The sequence below is a fragment of the Scyliorhinus torazame genome, chromosome 10 (assembly GCF_047496885.1).
Source record: "Scyliorhinus torazame isolate Kashiwa2021f chromosome 10, sScyTor2.1, whole genome shotgun sequence".
Lineage (NCBI taxonomy): Eukaryota > Metazoa > Chordata > Chondrichthyes > Carcharhiniformes > Scyliorhinidae > Scyliorhinus > Scyliorhinus torazame.
The window spans coordinates 193634689-193648710 of NC_092716.1; the positions used below are offsets into that span (position 1 = coordinate 193634689).

Below are 14022 nucleotides of genomic sequence, written 5' to 3' on the forward strand. Positions count from 1 at the left end.
TCCCATCAACCACCACCCTTTGTCTTCTTCCAGCTAGCCAATTTCTGATCCAAAATGCTAAACCACCCTGAATCCCATGCCTCCGTATTTTCTGCCATAGCCTGCCGTGGGGAACCTTATCAAACGCTTGACTGAAATCCATATACACCACATCAGCTGCTTTACCCTCATCCACCTGCTTGGTCACCTTCTCAAAGAACTCAATCAGGTTTGTGAGGCACTACCTACCCTTCACAAAACCGTGTTGACTATCTCTAATCAAGTCATTCCTTTCCAGATGATTATACATCCTATCTCTTATAAACCTTTCCAAGACTTGCCCACAACAGAAGTAAGGCTCACTGGTCTATAGTTACCGGAGTTGTCTCTACTCCCCTTCTTGAACAAGGGGACAACATTTGCTATCCTCCAGTCTTCTGGCACTATTCCTGTAGACAAAGATGACTTAAAGATCAAAGCCAAAGGCTCAGCAATCTCCTCCCTAGCTTCCCAGAGAATCCTAGGATAAATCCCATCCGGCCCAGGGGAATTATCTATTTTCACACTTTCCAGAATTGCTAACACCCCTCCTTATGAACCTCAAGCCCTTCTAGTCTAGTAGCCTGTATCTCAGTATTCTCCTCGACAACATTGTCTTTTTCCTGTGTGAATACTGACGAAAAATATTCATTTAGCACCTCTCCTATCTCCTCTGACTCCACGCACAACTTTCCACTACTGTCCTTGACTGACCCTACCCTTACCCTAGTCATTCTTTTATTCCTGACATATCTATAGAAAGCTTTAGGGTTATCCTTGATTCTACCTGCCAAAGACTTCTCATGTCCCCTCCTGGCTCTTCTTAGCTCTTTCATTTGGTCCTTCCTAGCTAACTTGTAACTCTCGAGCGCCCTAACTGAACCTTCACGTCTCATCTTTACATAAACCTCCTTCTTCCTTTCTTCCTCTTGACAAGGTGGGGTTATGGTTGTGTGGGACGGGGGTTGGTGCTATGGCAGAGTGCTGCCTACTCACCCTGGACCCTGAGTAAGTGGTGCAGTTTCTCTTGGTTGGTCCTTGCGATGTTGCCATCGGCGCTCATGATCTCTGCCACCTGCATCCAGAAACGTCGATCGGTGGTGGCTGACAGCCTCCTTCCCACCCCGGGCTACAGGGTCACCCACCTCTCCTCCATGGCGTCCAGCAGGGTTTCGTGTACGGCATCCATGAAACGGGGGCCGCTCTTCTTGCTGCCCTCTTGTTGGCTGGGATGAGTGTGTGTGGGGAGTAGTGTGTATATGCAGCTGCAGCTTGTCAGCCTCCTGAGTGTCAATCCCGAACTCGGCGAATCCCGCATCATTGCTCCTTGGAATTGATCATGTTCCACGGGGCCCCAGTGCTATCCCCCTAATGGTTGGTGAATTGGTCCAGTTGCGACGCCAATTTTGCCGTTGTAGAAGTCCACCAAACCTGCCCTGGAGTCAACACTGAATTTGGCCCAAAATGTTTGGCTTCAACTGTTTTCTGAGGTAGAGAATTCCACAGGCTCACCACTCACTGGGTGAAGAAATTTCTCCTCATCTCAGTCCTAAATGATTTACCCCATACCCTTAGACTGTGACCGCCTGGTTCTGGACTCCCTCTGCCATCGGAACATTCTTCGCGCATTTACCCTGTCTAGTCCTGTTAGAATTTTAGAATACTCATTATTCTAAGCTCCAGCGAATATAATCCTAACCAACTCAATCGCTCCTCATACGTCTGTCCCCCCATCCCAGGAATCAGTAAACCTTCATTGCCCTCCCTCTACAGCAAGAGCATCATTCCTCAGGCAAGGAGACCAAAACTGCACACAATATTCCAGGTGTGGTTTCATCAAGGCCCAGTACAATTGAAGCAAGACACCCCTGCTCCTGTACTCAAATCCTCTCTCTAACATATAATTTGCCTTCTTTACCGCCTGCTGCACCTGCATTCTTACTTTCAGTGACTGGTATACAAGGACACGCAGGTCTCAATGCACATTCCCCTCTGTCAATCTTTGGTGTCACAAACACGCTGATGTTATCTGCGAGGGTATCCGAACTTGGAACACCGGTTTGTCGAATGCAGAGTTTTGTTTTTGGAGTGGTGTGAGGAATCAAGTAAAACCCTAATAAGAATAAATGACTCAGTCATCATGTGACAATTATTTCTTGAATGAAAGAAAAGACAAGTACACATGGACATGACTATAATAAGATAAGCCAATTAAGTACATGAGTTACTAAACACACAGTTTATGTAGAATTGTGGTATAGAACTGTGGAACCCTTGTTTCAAAATATATCTATGATTCTTGAAATCCTTAAGCCTTTCCCTTTCCCAATCAACATCCAAAGTAAATAAATCTGTAAGTCAAATCTAGTTTATAATTACCACACAATACAGGGTTGATAATAAAGTCTGTGAAACGTTTTTTCCTGACCCAACAAATATATTTACACTCCCTTCATGAAGGTTCTGCACTGCCTTGACTCTAAGACTCAGAGGCTGTTAAATGTACAACTGGCCCTGTCGGCTGTTAGACACAAAATTAGCTCCCAGGCTGCCAGATGTAAATTGGCCTAGCTGCTTCTGAGGGTGCTGGCAATTAAACCATTATTGATTTTGTATTCTGTGTATTTGGCTGTCTGGTCCTTTCACATCCCTTTACTCGACAAATTAACATGTGTATACCTCACTGATCTCCCAATCATCTAGGTAAGCTGCTTCTCCAAATAGGCGATTCACAATTCTATCTCGATGTCTGCTAATTTCATTACTGGGAAAGACACATCTCATCCAGCCTTTTGAATACTGACTACTGCTGTTGCTAGGCAGATTTCTACCTGTTGCTGGGCTGATTATGTCCTGTTAGATTCATGTTACTGCTGTTACTAGGCAAATCCATGACAATAGCCATTCAGATAACAATGCTGCTGCTCAAACAGAACCCCAAAACGTTTCACAGCCAATCAATGGACTTTGTTTTACAGTCAATTTTGTCTTGTGAGCAGGGTCCATGAGAGGGATAACCATTTTTTGTGGCGGTTTCCGTGGAAACCTAGAGCACAGAAAGAGGCCATTGACCGATCAAGCCATTGCTGGCTCTTTGAAAGAACAAAGGTGCTTAGCTCCACAACCCCACTTTTTGTCTTTAACCCCTGGAGGCTATCTTTCATCAAATACATGTTCAACTCTTTTCTAAAATTATTTATGGAATCAGCTTCCACCACCATTTTAGGTAGAACATTTTAACCCCTGATAAATCTTTGAATGAAAACAATTCTCCTCATCTCCATTTTAGATTGGTTGTCAATACTTTTGAATCAGAGACCTTTGATTATTGACTCACATGCCAGAGGTAATAATTATTTTCAATCAAAACCTCTTATCATCTTGAAAACCTCTTAACCTTCTCTCTTCCAAGGGGAACAGTCCTAACTTTTCTGACCTCTTCTCATAACTGAAGTCCCACATCCCTGATGACATCATGGTAAACCACAACTATGCCTTTTCGCAGAGATTTGGAGTTATTTACAGCACAAAAAGAGACCAGGGCGGGATTCTCCGACCCTCCCACCGGGTCAGAGAATCGCCGGGGCCTGGCGTGAATCCCGCCCCCGCCGGTTGCCAAATTCTCCGGCACCGGATATTCGGCGGGGGTGGGAATCGTGCCGCGCCGGTTGGCGGGCCTCCCCGGCGATTCTCCGGCCCGCGATGGGCCAAAGTCCCGCTGCTAGAATGCCTGTCCCGCCAGCGAGAATCAAACCACCTATCTTACCGGCGGGACAAGGAGGCGCAGGTGGGCTCTGGGGTCCTGGGGGGGGGGCGGGCGCGGGGCGATCTGGCCCCGGGGGGTGCCCCCACGGTGGCCTGGTCCGCGATCGGGGCCCACCGATCCGCGGGCGGGCCTGCGCCGTGGGTGCACTCTTTTCCTTCCGCCTTCGTCATGGTCTCCACTATGGCGGAGGCGGAAGAGACCCCCTCCACTGCGCATGCGCGGGGATGCCGTGAGCGGCCGCTTTCGCTCCCGCGCATGCGGCGCACGGCAAAGTCATTTCCGCGCCAGCTGGCGGGGCACCAAAGGCCTTTCCCGCCAGCTGGCAGGGCGGAAATCAGTCCGGCGTAGGCCTAGCCCCTCAAGGTGAGGGCTCGGCCCCGCAAGATGCGGAGAATTCCGCACCTTTGGGGCGGCGCGATGCCGGATTGATTTGCGCCGTTTTTGGCGCCTGTCGGCGGACATTGTGCCGTTTGCAGAGAATCCCACCCCATTTGACCCATCAAGTCCATGCTGGCTCTCTGCACAGCAATCCAGCCCATCCTACTCCCCTACTCTATCCTGTAGCCCTACAAATTTATTTCCTTCGTGCCCATTAAATATCCTTTATAAATCATTGATAACCTGTTTGGGCAGTGAGTTCCAAGTCATTACCACTCGCTGTGTAGAAAAGTCTTTGTTCACAACACTCCTGCATCTTTTGTCCAAAACCTTAAATCTATGTCCCCTACTCCTTCTACCATTTGCTAATGGCAACTGTTTTTCCTTGTCTACCTTATTTAAACGTGTCATAATCTTGTGCACCTCTAACAAATTTCCCTTCAACCTCCTTTGCTCCCAAGAGAAATGTGGAAAAAGTGCGGGGTCCAGATCTTCTGGTCAAAGTGATCCCGGGAGTCAGAGTGTGAAGACCTGTATAAAGACCCTGGGCGGGATTCTCCGCAATCGGTGCGATGTCCACCGACCGACGCCAAAAACGGCACGAATCAGTCCGGCATCGCGCCGCCCCAAACGTGCGGAATCCTCCGCATCTTGAGGGGCCGAGCCCTAACCTTGAGGGGCTAGGCCCGCGCCGGACTGATTTCCGCCCCGCCAGCTGGCGGGAAAGGCCTTTGGTGCCCCGCCAGCTGGCGCGAAACTGACTTTGCCGTGCGGCGCATGCGCGAGAGCGTCAGCGGCCGCTCACGGCATCCCCGCACCAGAGGAGGGGGTCTCTTCCGCCTCTGCCATAGTGGAGACCATGGCGAAGGCAGAAGGAAAAGAGTGCCCCCACGGCACAGGCCCGCCCGCGGATCGGTGGGCCCCGATCGCGGGCCAGGCCACCGTGGGGGCACCCCCCCCCCGGGGCCAGATCACCCTGCGCCCACCCCAGGACCCCGGAGCCCGCCCGCGCCGCCTTGTCCCGCCGGTAAGAGAGGTGGTTTGATTCTCGCTGGCAAAATTGTGCCTATTTGTAAGTTACCTTTGTTATTTGTTCTCGGCTCAATAGGAAGGGTCATATGCCATCAGAATGCATCAATTCAAACAAAAAAACAGCAAACCATAGCTCCAGTGAACAAAGTGGAGAGTAATTCAGATGGAGAACCTGAAACATACAGGTTAAACAGGTGAGAGTGAGAAAAACAGCTCCAATTGAGGTAGTCCTCACAGTAAATGGAAGCCAAATAAAGATGGAAGTCGACAGGGGGCGTCGGCCCCAGTTATGGGAGAACAAACATTCAACTATCTTTGAGGAGGTGTTCAGTCTTTGAACTTGAGTGACACAATAGGCAAGTTGGCGACTTGTATGGGGGAGACATTAAACATTTTAGGAAGAACCTTGCCGCCAGTGACATATCAGCAACAATATGCCCAGTTACCTATGATCATTGTCGCAAAGCCTTATCCAAGTCTTATGGAGCTGGATTGGTTTCACCAAATCAAGTTGAATTGGTTGGAAATTTTCAAACTCTCGGACAGTGGGCGAGATTTTCCGATCCGCCAGCACCATTTTCTGGCATCAGCCGGCCAATGGCATTTCTCCTTCTGGCCACCCCATGCCCCCGGGAAACCTGCGGGCGTGGGGGTGCTGCTGGTAAAGCGGAGGATCCCGCTCACAGAGAATCCCGCAAAGTGTCTTTCAGAACGTCTTATGCAAATACAATGATGTGTTCCAGGACGAGTTGGGTAGAATAAAAGGAGTAAAGGTCAAGATTTATGTCACCCCAGGCTCAGCACCAAAGTGTTTCAGAGTGAGACTGGGCCCTTATGTAAAAAAGTGGAAGCCGGACTTAAACGCCAGGAAGAATTGGGAATTATCAGACGCGTGCAGCTTTCCGAATGTGTTTGTGCTCTCTTTATTCAATGTTCATGTTGATATCTGGTGTTGTACTCGCCATTCTGTGGGACATGGCTGAACTTTAAGGCTCAGCTGGCTCTCTCCTTCTATGCATTGTAAGGGTGCTGGTCTGAGATCACTCTCAATGGGGATAATTAAAATGTAAGTGAAGCCCTGTAAGGACTCTGCCAGCCAACACCCTGGGATGGACAGACCTTTGGACAGTACTGATACCGCCTTTAAGGTCACTCATTTTCTTACCCTAATTAACTGTTCCCACCACCATCCCCATGACACTAAGCCCTTCAACTTCACTCCTGCACGCCCCCGTCCCACCTTTTGTCCTCACCTGGATTCCGCTTCCACTTCTCCATGTCCCCAACTCACTCCATGCCTCACCACAGTCTCATTCTTGCTGACCTCAAGTCTCCATGCAAGCTGCCATTCTCTTGCTCCCATCCCTTCTGCAATAGAGTTAAGAAAGGACAACTACTGACCGATGAGCTTTCACACAGCTACATAAAGCTGCCTGCTGTATGACACCTTTAAAAGACAGAGATCCTTGTGCACCGCTGAAGGCTATATGAAAACTGTTTACATACAAACATACAAATTAGGAGCAGGAGTGGACCATTTGGTCCTTCAAGTCTGCTCTGCCATTCAATAAGATCATGGCTGATCTGATTTGAACCTCAAATTCACATTTCCACCTACCTCCGATAACATTTCACTGCCCTTGCTTATCAAGAACCTAAGGGCGCGATTCTCCAAAACAATTTCTCAGTTAATTTGTGGCGGGTTTTACAGGGAGTTTCCCGCTGGCTCTGCTGGTGAATTCCCCACCGCTTTTCAATGATACTTAGTAACTTCATTGGGCATGCTATAGGTTCCCTGGGGTTCTCCCCTCTTCAAGCCCCACCAAGCCCCCTTACAGCACTCCCATCCCTTCTAGGACCCACATCCATCACTCCCCCCCCCCACCTCCCGGAGGCCCCTACTTACCTGCTCTGCATTCATCACCCTTCAACGCCCTGCTCCACCCTCATTTCATGGGCATTGCCGCCTCGCTCCCTGACCCTTGGCAGTGCCACCCTGGCACTTGGGCACCCTTGCACTGGCAACTTGTCACCCAGGCAGTGCTCCTGCTGACTTGACAATGCCACCTAGGCACCTTGGAAGTGCCAGGGTGGCAGTGCCAAGGTGTCCGTGTTCCAGGTGAAGTCCAGGGGGCCACCCTGCACTTACCCTCCCCGTTCAGGGGTCTCCGATAGCCTGGGAGACCTCCTGGGTGCCTTTATTGCTGGCCCACATTTTTGTGGACCAGCACTGTCAGCGGCCAGCTGCAGTCTTCCTGGGGAGGCTGGAGAATTGAGGGAGGCTGGTGGATCCCCGCATGAGTAGGTCGTAAGTAGGTTTACGACTTACTTCCATGAGCATCGTTTGATCCTGCCCATTTGGGGCGGGATCTGACTCCGACGTCTCGCGGGACTCCGGAAAATCTCGTGAGGCACAGAGCCTGTCAGGAGGCTCGCTGGAAGCCTCTCCTGGCATTCTGCGGCCACGTTGTGCTCTCCCTTGCGAATCGCTCCCTATGTAGCTCTGCCTTAAAAATATTCAAGAATTCTGTTCCCATTGCCCTTTGAGGAAGAGAGTTCCAAAGACTTATGACACTGAGAGAGAAAAAAGATTCTCCTCATCCATCACTGACCGAAATGGCCGGCTCCTTATTTTTAAGTTGTGATCCCAGGGGCGTCATTCTCCGACCCCACAGCGGGTCGGAGAATGGCCGTTGGCCGCCGTGAATCCCGCCCCTGCCGGTTGCCGAAGTCTCCGGTACCGGAGATTGGGCGGGGGCGGGAATCGGGCTGCGCCGGTTGGCGGGCCCCCCCGCTCAATTCTCCGGCCTGGATGGGCCAAAGTCCCGCTGAGAAATTGCCTGTCCCGCCGGCGTAAATTAAAGTAGGTATTTAACGGTGGACAAGGCGGCATGGGCGGGCTCCGGGGTCCTGGGTGGGGCGTGGGGCGATCTGACCCCGGGGGGTGCCCCCACGGTGGCCTGGCCCGCGATCAGGGCCCACCAATCCGCGGGCGGGCCTGTGCCGTGGGGGCACTCTTTCCCTTCCGCCTCCGCAACGGCCTCCACCATGGCAGAGGCGGAAGAGACTCTCCCCACTGCGCATGCGCGGGAAACTGTCAGTGGCCGCTGACACTCCCGCGCATGCGCCGCCCGGGGATGTCATTTCCGCGCCAGCTGGCGGGGCAACAAAGCCCGTTTCCGCCAGTTGGCGGGGCGGAAATCCCTCCGGCGCCGGCCTAGCCCCTCAATGTCGGGGCTTGGCCCCCAAAGATGCGGAGCATTCTGCACCGGCGCGATGCCCATCTGATTGGCGCCGTTTTGGGCGCCAGTCGGCGGACATCGCGCCGTTGGGGGAGAATTTCGCCCCTAGTTCTAGATTTTCCCATAAGAGGAATCATCCTTTCCCTATCGATCCTGTGAAAACCTCTCAGGATCATAGATGTTTCAATCAGCTACTTAAACCCCAGTGATACAAGCCTAGCTTGTCCAATGTTTCCTCATAAGACCACCCACCCATTCCATTCACAGGCTGGCGTAAGACTCAACACACTGAAAACAGCCCGCTGACTTTATCTCTTCATATTCACCCGCTGCTGGGAAATTGAGATTTTGTTTCCCATCTAAGTCATGACATGTTTCCTGCTCTTATGGGCTCCATAAAATCCGCTCCTATATGTAGAGATTTTGGGGGGTATTTTCCTGCCCCGCCTGCTGCTGGGTCTCATCCGATCCTGTCGACTGTCAATGGCCAAATCTCCCGCGGTAAAAATTAAATATTTGCTCGGTATATCGGATCATTGGACCAATCTACAGCACAGAACAGGCCCTTTGGCCCAAATGGGCTGTGCTGGTGCATTGCTCTCCATGAGCCTCCACACCTTCTATTTGATCTAATTCTATCAACATACTCCACTATTCCCTTCTCCCTCATGCATTTATCAAGCTTCGCCTTAAATGCATGCATACTGTTTACCACAACCACTCCTTGTGGCAGTGAGCTCCACTTTCAAATACGATTAAAGAATCATTCTTTTTGAAAATGATAATTCTTAGGTTATTGGATGTGGCTGTTTAGAATCATAGAATCTACAGTGCAGAAGTAGGCCATTCGGCCCATCAAGTCTGCACTGGCCCTTGGAAAGAGCACCCTAATTAAGCCCACGCCTCCACCCTTTCCCATAACCCAGTAACCCCACTTACCCTTTTTCGGACACGAAGGGCAATTTAGCATGGCCAATCCACCTAACCTGCACATCTTTGGACTGTGGGAGGAATCCGGAGCACCCGGAGGAAACCCACACAGACACGGGGAGAACGTGCAGATTCCGCACAGACAGTGATCCAAGCTGGGAATCGAACCTGGGACCCTGGAGCTGTGAAGCAACTGTGCTAACCACTGTGCTACCGTGCTGCCCGTGGCATTTGCTTTAGACAGTAAGTGTACATTGCGTGCACTCTCCCTGTGCCGTCATGCGCTAACACCCCACTCTGCTGAATTGTGCCCTGTTTGCTGCTGCTGCCGTTTCGATTAGATCCCAAAATGTTAATTAGGGTAAGCACTGAGACAAAATAAGCTCCTGTTGATAAGTTCGCAATTAACAACATGTGCGCTTTTATTTCACCATACCTTAAAAATTCCAAGCGGTGATAATGTGAAACAGAAGCTGATGTTGTTCAATTTGAATTGTGTAAGAGTTTGCATCAGGCTAATGAGCCATCAAGTTCTGAATCTGTCTGTGCTCACGATCTACAATTATTCCGAACAGTTAGGAACTTGAGGGCAAGAACTCAGCCATCCTGTACTTACCTTCCTCCCAAAGGCTTTTATGGATATCCAAACAGCAGTGTGTAGAAGCAGAGCGGATTAACAGGAGTATGTACCAATGGGGGTTATTACATAAGGAGCACAATTCTCATATCTCACAACCAAACATATCTATGCCATTGACATTCAACAATTTTTTTAAATTAAGAAACTAAGCCGAGACATAGCGTTGGCTCCTTGTGGGACTGCGTGCTGATGTTGGTGTGTGCACGATGTGAAACTAGTACTCCCCTTGTTTTGGCAAAACTCTGAAGCAAAGGAGTCCTGGTTTGTTCAGTGTCAGCCGCAACTCGGTGGGTTACATTACTTACCTATTGAGCCAAATTTTACCGTGGATTTTGGGACCTTCCAATTAAGGACGGCGGGCAGGTTCCTGATGCTGCAGGCCCGATCAGAGGCTCAGCAACCCTGAAATCTCCACAGTGCCACAATAAGGAGTGGTAGCTATTGGGATAGAACGGTGATCTCAGAGCACCCTAAAATGGAGGAGCCTGTGGTTAAGTGTTTGAGAATTAAAATTCAGATGGCGGAGGCAGATGGGGCTTATGGGACGGAGGGGTAACGGGCTATTAGTGAGGCCAGGGGGGCTGATTTTCTTCCCCTTCTTTAGGTCGTGAAGCTGCTGGCCCAATTGAAAGGCCAACTTTAGGTAGCTGGCCAAGCCACTGCACCATTGGCAAAATGTGGATTGCAAAATGGCCTGTAAGTAGGCCTTTAATTATTCAACTTATCAAAATGGCCTGTAGTTGAACTCTTAATTAGTAACATTGTCTGTTTGTCTCTACAGTGCGGGTGGCCGATCTGCCTCACATCCCGCCTCCACTCACTCCTGCCCCTCCCTTCTCTCCAGCAGTGGGGCAACAATGAGTAGCCAACTTGGTGAAGGTCCCCGCTATTATGACGTCACCTGCCTCCAATCCCAGGGGCCAATAAAATGCAAGTCATTGAGTCAGAAGGTTGCGACCTCAAACTTTACTCCATGGACTGGATTATTCACTCCTCCACCGGCAGGTTTAAAGGTGCTGTGGGAATGTAACATCTAATAGCCCATGCCCTTAACCCTGCTGTAGTTATGCAGGGGAGGGCATTGGGTGGCTTGTTTGTCACTGGGCCAATTAAGGCCTTAACTGGCTAATTAATGGCCACTTAAGTGTCTCATCCTGCCACCGTGGAAGGCCCGCACGATACATTAAATCTCTGGCTTTAGCTGTGCTGGCTGGTGTTGGGCAAAGGGAGATCTCCTTTGTGGGTTCTCTGGGCTTATCAAATCGTCACACCCCCAACCCTCCTCCCTGCCTTCTCGAATCCGGTCCCCTCAATCTGTTCATTCACCCCTCACCGAGCCTGACAACCTCTCCCTGGTGAGATCTCAGACCCCAGACTTACTTGGTCTCCTTTTCATTGGGCCTGCCTGTAGTCCCAGCAGTGGCCACTGCTCCCAGTGGCGCTGCAGGGCCTACACAGTTCTGACTAATCAATTGGACAGCATTTCTCTAAGGCATGCGTTTCGAGAGAGAGAGAGAGGGGGTGCAAATACTGCCTCCAATCCCTTAACCCAGTTCCCAGCATCCAGAGGCTGCAGGACAGCAGTTAGGATCGTGGATAGGATCCCACCCTACTCCCTGACATTTAGCCGGAGTGTGTGTGGGGGGGGCGGGGGAGAGGGACGACACAGCGATTAGAGCCCCCAGCCTCTCACCACCCCATTAAGCTGCAGGTTGTTTTGCTGCCTCATCCAAGTGACCACTTTTCGAACAATTGGCAACTCAGTAGGTAGCTCTCTCATCTTCAGCTAGAATCATAGAATCTTACAACTTACAGTACAGAAGGAGGCCATTTGGCCCATCGAGTCTACACCGGCCCTTGAAAGAGCACCTTACTTAAGCCCAAGTCTCCACCCTACCCCCGTGACCCAGTAACCCCTCTTAACCTGTTTGGACACTAAGGGGCAATTTAGCATGGCCAATCCACGTAACCTGCACACCTTTGGACGGAAACCAGAGGACCCGGAGTAAACCCACACAGACACGGGGAGAACGTACAAACTACACACTGACAGTCACCCAAGGCTAGAATTGAACCTCGATCCCTGGAACTGTGAGGCAGCAGTGCTAACCACTGTGCCGCCATGCCACAAGAAGTGAGAAGAACACAGAACACTGAACGCTGTAATGTCAGAAGTGCCGTCTTTCAGATGAGATTTTAAACTGAGGCCCTGCCTGCCCTTTCAGCTCAATGTACAAGATGCCAAAAATTGGGTAGATTGACTGTACAGCCAGCCCTCAATAGGCTACACTAAACTTAGGTGTCAAAGCCATAAGCTCATGTCAGCTATGGCAGGTTTAGTGGTCAGGTCAATCCAGAGAATGTGAGTAAAAATTGCATCATGGCAGTTCATGAATCCAAATTTATTATTATTTTTCAAAGCCTGGGGTCATAATTGACAATAAAGCTGTCAGATTGCCTATAAGATCTATTTCTGTTCGTGAGAAAAACATGCCATTCCTACCTGGTCTAGCCTTTGTGTTACTCCAGTCCAGTGACAGCTCTCAATGGACCAGCAAGCCTCTCCGTTGGATCAAACCATTACAACTGCAGCAGTTCAAGAAAAAGGCCCAGCAGCACCATCTCAGGGCAACCAGGGACAGACAATAAATTGGTAGTGATGCCCGGAGCCTGAGAATGAGTTAAAAAGAAGTCAGCTAGGCTCTGGTGATTCTTTCTCTCTCTCTCTCTCTGCAGGGGAATGTGGCAATCTGTAAAACATCATTACAGCACAGTCAAGTCTGCCAAGTTCGAGGAAATGAGCCCAGTAGGATCAGAAAGATGATTCCAGAAATTGGACCTCCAGCGTCACAGCACTCCCTCCAGCAATTGGAACACATACATTTGATAGGATATAGTTACAGAGAAAAGACAGCACAGAAAAAAACATTTGGTCCCACTGGTCTGTTCTGGTGTCTATACTCCACACCAGTCTGCTCCCATTCCATCTACCCTGTCCCAGCCTTTCAAGTGTATTTTTCCGTTCCATTTTGCTTCATGCAAACTGACCTACCACATCAGTTAAACAAATTATGAGTCGTGTATCTTATTTGGCCCTGAAAATTGAATTTGAATCATAATTAAGATCACCCATCATTGCTGACTGCACATGTTTGTAAGTCACCGTGTCAATTTCTAGCTCTGTAACCTCCTTCAGACCCACAACAGTGTGAGATCTCTGCACTCCTCCAATTCTGGCCTCCTGCCCCATCCCAGTTTTAATTGATCCACCATTGGTGGATCCTTGAACCCTATGGGTGTGATCCAATTGCCACGGCACGTCTGAAAAGCAGCGTGCCACGGCGCAGCGTGACCATAAATGCCGGGAGACCCCGCTCCTGGGATCTACCCGGCTCACAATGCCTCGCGAGATCTAACGCAATCTCATGAGGTGCTGCAATGTAAATCCCGCCCATTGTGAGCGGGATTACGTTTTGGTAAATCTGCATATTAAAATGAGACAGCTGGGGATCGGAGGCCCCAGCTACATGTCCTTTGGGCAGGGTGATGCCCTGGAAGTGCCAGCCTGGTAAACTGTCAGTACCACCTGGATGCCAGCCTGGAACTGCCTAGGTGCCGAGGTGGGACTTCCAGCTGACATGGGCATTGCCAGGTTGACATTGCCAATTGCCAAGTTGGTATTTTTTCATGCGTGTGATTGGACCAGGGGTGCCCTGCATTGGTGTTGGGGAGGTGCAGAGGGGGGGGCCATCATGGGGGGAGGGGGAGGCATGGGGTTGCTTTTGTTGCCTTTTTTACCTGCAATAAATATGGCAATCAATAAGGTTGCCCTTCTTTCTTTGGATATCGATATTATATTGCTCAGAGTCGGCAGGTATCAAATGATACCAACACAAGGTTCAACCGGGTATCGATCAAAGAGCCAAACACCAGTTAGTTAGTTCAAGATCAAGGGTAATTTATTTACACACACAATTAATCATGCAACATAAACACTACTAGTTAAACTACACCTA

At 50.1% G+C, this 14022-nt stretch overlaps 1 protein-coding gene across 1 annotated transcript in view; it reads right to left on the reverse strand.

Moving 5' to 3' along the window:
* olfml1 (olfactomedin-like 1) overlaps positions 1-12663 on the reverse strand; it is a 63710-nt gene extending 51047 nt beyond the window's left edge. The window contains exon 1 of the mRNA XM_072466220.1: positions 12510-12663. The gene's annotated coding sequence lies outside the window, so the exon portion shown is untranslated. The remainder of the gene's footprint in view (positions 1-12509) is intronic.
* Positions 12664-14022: the final 1359 nt, after the last annotated feature.